The sequence below is a fragment of the Mustela nigripes genome, chromosome 3 (assembly GCF_022355385.1).
Source record: "Mustela nigripes isolate SB6536 chromosome 3, MUSNIG.SB6536, whole genome shotgun sequence".
NCBI classification, from domain to species: Eukaryota; Metazoa; Chordata; class Mammalia; order Carnivora; family Mustelidae; genus Mustela; species Mustela nigripes.
The window spans coordinates 75,347,875-75,357,079 of NC_081559.1; the positions used below are offsets into that span (position 1 = coordinate 75,347,875).

Here is a 9,205-nt window from a genome sequence, read left to right on the forward strand (position 1 = left end):
TTTGTGTGTGTGGTCGAAGGTAAGTTATGGACTTTTTAAAAAAAATTATTTTAGGCGCAAGAAAAAAATAAGTTTAGAATTAATCTGACCAGGAAGTGGGAATCTCATCTGGTATAGGCAACCTTATTATTAAAAATAACATTGTTTTCTTTACAAAACTTCAAATTTCTGGAATATATTTTCCCACTTAACTTCGTAGCTGGTTGGGATGTATATATATTCTTTCAGCCAAAAATAATTGGGGGGGAGGTGACAGGAGTCAAGTGGATATGGAGCAGAGTGGCTGGTTATGGTAGCCTTCATTTAAGATAGATGATCAAATTTTTAAAGATATTTATTTATTTATTTGACACAGAGAGAGATCACAAGTAGGTAGAGAGGCAGGCAGAGAGGGAGAAGCAGACCCCCCAGCTGAGCAGAGAGCCTGATGTGGGGCTCGATCCCAGGACCCTGAGATCATGACCTCAGCCAAAGGCAGAGGCTTTAACCCACTGAGCCACCCAGGTGCCCCTGATGATCAAAAAAAAAATTTTTAAATATTTATTTATTTATTTATTTGACAGACAGAGATCACAAGTGGTCAGAGAGGCTGGCAGAGAGATTGGAAGGGAAACAGACTCCCTGCCCAGCAGAGAGCCCGATGTGGGGCTCAATCCCAGGAGCCTGGGATCATGACCTGAGCCGAAGGCAGAGACTTTAACCCACTGAGCCACCCAGGTGCCCCTGATGATCAAATTTTTAAAAGCTAAACAAAGTTTTAAAAGCTAACAGCTAAATTGCATTTTAGCAGTTAATCAACTTGTGTGGACACGTATGGCTTTAAAACATTGCTGGCTTCGGTCTTGACATGAAGCACTGCTAGTGTTTTGACAAGCACTACCAGCCTTGTTAGTTTATTCAGTTTGTTCAACAGCACTTACTTATACGATAGCATAAATCATACAGATTCCAGAATTGGAAAGAATCTCTGGACTTTCTCATTTTGCTGATGAGGAAACTGGCATCCAGAAGGCTGAAGCAATGTAATCAGAACTAAAACCCCAAGATGGCAGATTTCTGAGGCAATGACCACAATGTTCTGATTAAGAGTTAGAGAAAGCTGAACCAAATATTTAACAGTTTTATTTTTCCATCAGTCCTTTTAAATATCTCTGCCAGTGGGTCAGAGATTGATTGAGGTTGATTGATTTTAATCTTCATTGCATTTAGCTTTTTGGAGCACATAACTAGATCTCTTCTATGTAGACATTGTATAAACAGGGCAAATTTTTTTTTTTGCTGCCCTACTGTATTTTTAGAAAAGAATATAAGGCAATATTCATTCTCTGACCATGGTTTTATTATACGTTTGGAGAGAAAATGTGGTCATTGTTCTTCTGACATGTATTTCAGAAGTTAAGAGTCACATGCCAAACACCCTTGATTTATTTGAATTTATGGTCCTATTGTCCTTTGATTTATCTAAATACTTTGGACTCCTATATTGTCTGCCTATACTGCTTTTTGTAAAAATCAGGTCCACAAGTATATTGGCCAGTGTAAAAGGATTGTTTCTTGTTATTGTTGTTTTTCTATAACATTCCCTTCAGTAGACTTTGAGTGTGAAGGTGGTCAAAAATACAATGGCCATCCATCCATTCATTCATTCATTCATTCAGGAATTATTTACTGAATATTTTATGCTGGCATTGTATCGAACATAAAAACCAGATATAGTCCCTGCCCCCATTCTAGTAGGAAGGGGAAAATATTAAAGAAATAATGGCACAAGTAAGTATTATTTAGAAACTGTGGTATTTTAGAATATATATAGGGTATTAGGAGTGATTCTTATAGGATTACCAGATTTATATGAATGTATCAGAGAAGATCATTCTCATGCTCTCAAGGGTGAGAAAAGACTGTTAAACTTAAAAGAACCTTCTGATGACTTCCTTTGACATCTCTAGAAGAGCTGGTGATTTGGGAAACTGGACTATATGCCCTGGTGGGTAGGACAGTATAGTAGAATGTGGACAAAATTCCAACGTTCTGTTTCCAGTTCTGCCAAGAGCTACTTTTAAGACTTTAAGGAAGTCACTTAGTATCTCTGAGTCCAAATTGGTGATGTTAATTACCTTAACCCTACACTGAGTATATATTCTTAAAAATTATTTGAAAAATTATTTGTCACTTCTTTAAATCCACTCATATCACTTTGTGATACTTACTTTATCTGAGTTATTTTGGGACATTATAATACAGAGAAGTTAATATATGGACTCTGACATTTTACTAGGCATATGTTTGAGATCTTTGGTAAACTGTAACAAACTTATAGCATTTGGACATGAATGGAGTATAACTCTCAACATATTTAGATAATATCCCATTTTAAATATATTGTTTTACTTCTCTGGTTATAATCACATTTAACTAAAATGTAAGCTTGTTTATCATGTCAAATTAAACCACTTTATTTGCAGCCCCATATTAAAGCATACTATTTCCTATTAAATCTCTTCCAAGTAGATAACCACTTGTATAATAAAAATAGGTAGCCAGAATCACAAATAAACAGGCCTTTAACCTGAAATGATTGTTTGCATATTTCTTTCAAATCTTTTTAATGCTTTTTCCAGAAAGTCATATTGTACATTTTGTTTTCTGAAGCATAAAGCACACTCTTACCCTGATTTTACACTTGAGATACTGTAAAGTGTCTCACAAAAGTTTAAGTGACATAATGTTAAGTAAAAACCTCAGTTAAAAAGATGATGCACATCTTTTGTTAGTCTTGTTAACGAAGCAGGACATGAAGTGATCTCATAGAAAAGGATTATCATGAGAAGGAAATGATGGCCAAAATGATAGTTATAAGACTCACTATTTTATATTCATGTATATATTCCATTGAGTGAATGAACCATAATTTACTAAAGCATAGCCTTATGTTGGACAGTGTGAGTGGTTTCCATTTTTATATAGTATAAATTATACTGGGATAAACATTGTCAGGTATATGGCATTTTTTAATATTTTGGATTATTTCCTTAGGATAGATTCCCAGAAGTAGAATTACTAGGTTAAAGGGTATGAACATTTTTATGACTCTTGAAATACATTGCCAAATTGCTTTCCAAAAAAAGGTTGTATCAATTTACAATGCCAGCAGCAATATAGGAAAGTGCTCTTCTCATAATATTCTCACAGGTATTTGGCTTCATAGAATTTCTAGATTTGCAAATTTTGTGGACAAGAATGTAGTACCTCACTTTAATACATTTCTTAGTGTGCTTTTATTTGTTTGTTGGTTTGCTTTTTGTTTTTTTAAGGCAACCTACTGTTGAATAACTCCAAATTTCTGACGTGTTCTTTGATTTTCTATGCTGATTTGATAATTTTATAAGCTTATACAGAATTATATGTGATTATTTTAAATCCTATTCAAGAACAAACTTCTATTTTGTTGCTTCTTTTTAAAAAGATTTTATTTATTTAATTATTTATTTGCCAGACAGGGAGACAGCAAGAGAGTGAACGCAAGCAGGGGGAGTAGGAGAAGGAGAAGCAGGGTGCCCACTAAGCCAGGACCCTGATGCAGAGCTCAATCCCAGGACTCTGGGATAAGTAGCTGAAGGCAGATGCTTAAACGACTGAGCCACCAGGGCACCCCTATTTTGTTGTTTTGCCTTGGTGCATGTAGGTGCATGTATGTCAGGGAGCATGTTGAGGATTCAGATTTTGTACCCGATCAAATATTTGTTTTCTTCTGTGATTTTTTTTTTCTTATTGGTTTTTAGCATAATGTATCATAACTCCTCTTTATGTACATTAAGTATGTAAGTTATTCTAATTTTTCTAAGGAGTGACTTTTAAAAAGTACATAACTCTTGAATTCATCTGTAATTTATATTGATGTATGGTATAAGGCTTGGATTCCAAGTGATCTTTTTTGAATCGGTAACTAGTTATGTCAGTATCATTTGTTGAATCTGTCTTCATTTTTCTGTGTTTTAGGTGAAGTCCCATTTGTTACATATTAATTCATCTAATTCTTACTTACTTCTTCTGTTTCAGTGATCTGTCTATCCTTGAGCCAGTGCTTATTTTTTTTATTTAATGTAGATTTTCCCCAAATGGCTTTCTAAGGATTTTTTAAAAAATGGTCTTTCCTCTTTTTTAAAATATCAACCCGAAAATCTTGACAAATTCTAAAGCAGTCTGCTTGAATTTTCATTTCTTTTCATTTATAAATAACAATTTAAAAAACCCTTTTCATAAACAATTTTTTTAATTAAAAAAAACCTGTTCTCTCAGAATTTTCACCAAATGTACATCTCTGCAGTTATTAACACCTTTTTTTCATTATAAAAGTAGTACCTGCCTATTTAAAAATGATTAGAAAAACATTGAATATAAAATGAAAAAGGTTATTCATTGTTGCTTTAAAATACAAGCATAGTCAACCTTTTGGAGTATGTTCCTTTCAGATACTTTTGTCTTACTAATTGTAAAGATGTGGGGGGTACCTATTTGACAGATATTTATTGAACACTTACTTTGTCCCAGATACCTTACCAGGCACTGAGTTAGGCTCTCACCTCACAAAATAGACAAACTCTGTCCTCATTAACATTTTATCATAATCCATTCTTACATTTAGCATCTCCTCATGTGTCTTATTTTAATAATTGCAAATTTCATTGTGTCATATGAATCACTATGAGTCATAATTTTCATAGAATTGGACATTTTCAATTTTTCAATGTTATTTTTTCCACATTTAGAATGTTTCCTTAAGATACATTTCTTGAAGTGGAGAAAATTGGTTAAAGGACATGAACACTTTTAAGGTTCTTAACACAAACTTCCAAATTGCTTTTTAAAAGTACTAACCTTCATTGCTACTGGAAATGGACAAAAAGAACTTTTTACCATTTTGTCCTCAGTGATTATAATCACTAAAAATTGTTTCTGTTGTTTTAATTAGTTTTAATTTTCCTTTTTTGATAACTAGCAAGGTTTGAGGTTTTTTTTTTTTTTTAAATAAGGTTAAACAAATGTAGCTCTTTGAAAATTTTTCTGATCATGCTTTCACTCTAAGATACTTATGTTTTATTTTCATGCATATGAGCTCTTTATGAAATAAAGACATGAGACTTTTTGGTATTTACCCTCCTTCAGAGTTATCTCAAAGGAGAAAAGCAAAATGATCTCTGAGTTTGGGATCCTGAAGTACTTGAAGTCAAACGGAGGCTTACACACCTTTCCATTTTCAGGGCCCAACCTAGGGTCTGGCAAACAGCAGGCTTTCCATCCATGACTCAAGGGAGGAACACACAGATGTGAAGTGTGGTGCACTGGATTCTGGGGGTCCAGAGATGCTGAGACTGACAATGGTAAACATGACTTCTTAAACTAAGCCCGGACCAAGAAATGATTTCCTAGTATACCCTCCATTTTTATCACTGGAAAGAAAAAAATCTATAGTCAGAGGGCAAAATGTTACAAGTAACTGGGTGGCATCTAAAATGTCATGAGAGGGGCGCCTGGGTCGCTCAGTGCGTTAAGCAGCTGCCTTCGGCTCAGGTCATGATCCCAGGGTCCTGGGATCGGCCCCGCATCGCATCGGGCTCTCTGCTCAGCAGGGAGCCTGCTTCCTCCTCTCTCTCTGCCTGCCTCTCTGCCTGTTTGTGATCTCTCTCTGTCAAATAAATAAAATCTTTAAAAAAAAATAAAATAAAATGGCATGAGAAAAAGAAAGGGGGTATAATGAAGGGCTAGTGAATGGAAAGAAACAAAAGCATTCAGAAATCAACAAAACTAAGTGTTGATTCTATATCCATTATGTTGTGAGGTATGTTATTACAGTGGGTTATTAAAAAAGATCAGGAGTCTCACCAAAGTTTATGTAATTCATCAATTCAGAAACTTCATAGGCAATTCAAATGATATATTCCTGTAAAATTATTGGTGATCACGCATATACTTAAGTACACATATAACACTAAGACTCACTGGAAGGTTCAGGAGAGCAATCTCCCAAACTCAAGAATTCTGGGGCCTGCCTTCTCTGCCCTTATAGTGACAGGTCCCTTTTAGTCACAAAGTCTGGGGGGAAAAGGGAGAGAAGGTAATTATGGCACTATCTGTCGCCATTGGATTTAGAATCTTTCTTTACCCCTGCCTCTCTCAGAGAGACCCCATACCAACATGAAAAAAACAGAAGACTGAAAGGAAACAACCTTCTTGTGGTAGCTGGTGTCTGCTTTGTGGTACTATTTTGAGGGGTCATATGGGAAAGTTTTTATTACATACTTTATGGAATAATTTGTGTTAGGTCAAATTTATATGCCCTCAGGAGTGCCTATAAAACACGATCCCTAATTTCAAGGGTAGACATTGCAAAAACAAAGAGATAAAATAATTACAAAAAAAGGTTGTCTTGTGAGGAAAAACTTCATGTTAAAAAGAATCCAAAATTCACAAGTTATTTCCGATGAAGATGGTGATATGATCGTACCTTGGAGATATGTAGGTTGGAAAGAATCACTTGAATGATACCTTTAGTTAGGTGAATAAAGGCAGCTGGGTACTTAATATTTGGGGGGCAGGCCACTACTCTCCCTAACCTTAAGGAGCTATTCATTCTCTTTATGGTGACTTTAACAATACGGTGAGTACAATTTATTGGACATCTATTATGTCAGGACTTTGCCAAGAGTGTTAACTATATGATCACCTATGCATTCCTCCAGGCCTAGTTCACAGTTCTTTTACCCCACCCATGATTTATACCCCAAGTTGAATTAATAATGCCATTACTGATTAACTGATTTTTTGATTAACTGATTATTAATAACATTCTACTCATCCTGTTCACTCCTTTAATGCAACAACACTTCTTTCCATAGCCTACATTTCTAACTATCCCACTACCTACTGAACTTGATAAGACCAGTGCCCATGTTTTATTCCAATTTCCCAGCATCTGGTAGTTCCTAAGTACCATATTCTGTTGAGTGAATGTTAAGTGGAATTTCATGACTTCAAACTCCATTAAAGAACCATGCAATTGCTGAGCAGAAGGGCACTTGGAACCTTTGCTATCTACAACGTTCTTTCACATAAGAGAATTAAGTTAGAACAAGTAACTTGCCTGAGGTGACGTGAACCTGGTGGAATGACATTAGAATCCAGTTCCCTTGCTTTTCAGCTCAGTACAGATGCTAAGGAAATGCAAGTAAATATCTTTATTTCCCAATCTCCTGGCCCCACCCAAATCCTATCAGCAATTGGCCTTTGGACCTTCAGGCTATTTCTGCAACATATATTTTCTAAAAGAACCCACTTTTAAATACAGCTTTTCTTTCGAAGCTCCCCATTCCAAACAAAGCCCAAATTCCAAATTGGTTGGCTTGCACTGTAGCATCAGTGTAAAAGTTCAAACGGGGAGGCTTCTGTCTATACTTCTACTAACAAGCTCTTCCCACAAGCACCCTTTGATTCACACAAATCAGAATGCTTTTCAACACACACACCATGCTCTTTCCTCCCCATCTCTTGAGACCATGTTCGATGTTCCTTCTGAATAGAGTATCCTTCCTTCTTATCAGCCTGGTGAACTTTAATGATCTGTTCCCCCTCTGGACTGGGAACTTCTGGCACAGAACAGAGAGAACTGGCTTTAGCCTCACACAGCATTTGGGTGGCTTTTGTGTCCAGCACCTAGCAGCAGCGCCCTCAATAAAGTTCACTGCGTGATTCTGTTTGGAAAATTACAGAAATGTAACTTACTCTTCAGGGTTGTAAGCAACTGTTAAACAAAACTTTTCTGTTTAGAGGAAAAATAAGTAAATATGTTGGCTCATTCAGTCGTCTTCTGCTTCTTTTTTCCTTTTAGTCTGCTTCATCTGTTATGGCTGCCATTCTTACTCCCTCTGTGAACTGCACATTCTCCCAGCACCCCTGCCCCTGGACACTTGTGGGAGAGGAATCCACAAATTCCTCTGGGGCTCCATCAGTGGAACAAGTTCTCAGTAGCTGGAGGAGATCTGGGTTGCAAACAGGAAGTTTTCGTACTTCTGGCTACTTTGTGCCTGGGGCAAAAACTGCAGAGTCCACCTGGACACTGTAAAAGAGAATGACAGAACAAAAGTAACCTTCATTATCCTCATCTGAAGTTTTTTCTGTGTGGACATTCTGACCCAGTATCACTCGGGGCTTCCTTTACCAGAACTGTTGTCTAGCATGCCCATCAAAATAGACTCGCAGGAAAGTCAGGTTTGAGCACCGCCTCCCCCACAACTCCCTTCCTTCACTTAAAAAAATCTTGAGCAAGACATTTAAAATAATGTTTTGGATTTGTAAGTTTTTAAAGCATTCTGAAGGACTTCCCTTTGGAGGCTGAGGGCCAAAGAGAGGCAGAGATTGGTCCCCCCCGTCTCTAAATCCCTTTTTCCTCCTTCAGTACCCTAGACCCCATCTTGGCCCTTTGGCTCCAAGGGGGCAAGAGGCACCTTCCCTCCACGGGCGTGCCTGGCCTCGTCCACGATACCCATTAGTTTCCAGCCTTCTAGGGCATTGGGGGACTCCCGACCACGCATCCACGGTCCTTGCCCAGGCGTAGGGGCCTCGGGGTCCACGCCGTCCCTAGCGCAGACAGAAAGGATGTGGCCAGCCCTGGGGATGACCTCGGCCATCTCGCCCCTAAAGAACCCCGGCCACAGCCTGCGGGGCGGGTAGCCCAATGGGCAGCCTCGCTCCGGAGGCGGGCTCAGGCCGGAAGCCACCCCGCGGCACAGCGGCCCCACAAGACGGCGCCCGCGCCCCCGCCCTCTCCGGCACGGGCTCCACGGCCAAGGGCGGCAGGGGCCAGCCCGCTGGGTCCCCGCCGCGCTCTTTGTCCTGGCCGCGCGCGGGCGGACGCGTGCGCCCCCCGGGTGAAGGGAGGCGCGGAGAGAGCGCGCGGGAGCGCGCAGGGAGAGCTCGCGCCCGCCGGGCGCCGGGGGCGCGCGCCCCTCCGCCAGGCAAGCAGCGAGCACGCGCGCTGCCGCCGCGCCCGCCCCTCCCCCCGCGCTCGCCTCGGAACTTGCTGACTGCGCGGCCGGGAGGAGCCGAGCCGGGCGGCGGCGGCGGGAGGCCACAGCGCGCGGGGGTCTCCCGCGTCCCCTCCGCCTCGCCGAGAGCTCGCGCCCTCGCCCAGCCGAGCTCCTACCCCCCC

General features: G+C 39.7%; 1 protein-coding gene across 1 annotated transcript in view; it reads left to right on the plus strand.

Annotated features, from left to right (window-relative positions):
- The window catches only part of UBE2E3 (ubiquitin conjugating enzyme E2 E3), a 468,762-nt gene that overhangs the window by 370,311 nt on the left and 89,246 nt on the right, over window positions 1-9,205 (plus strand). The gene's annotated exons all lie outside the window — the stretch shown is intronic.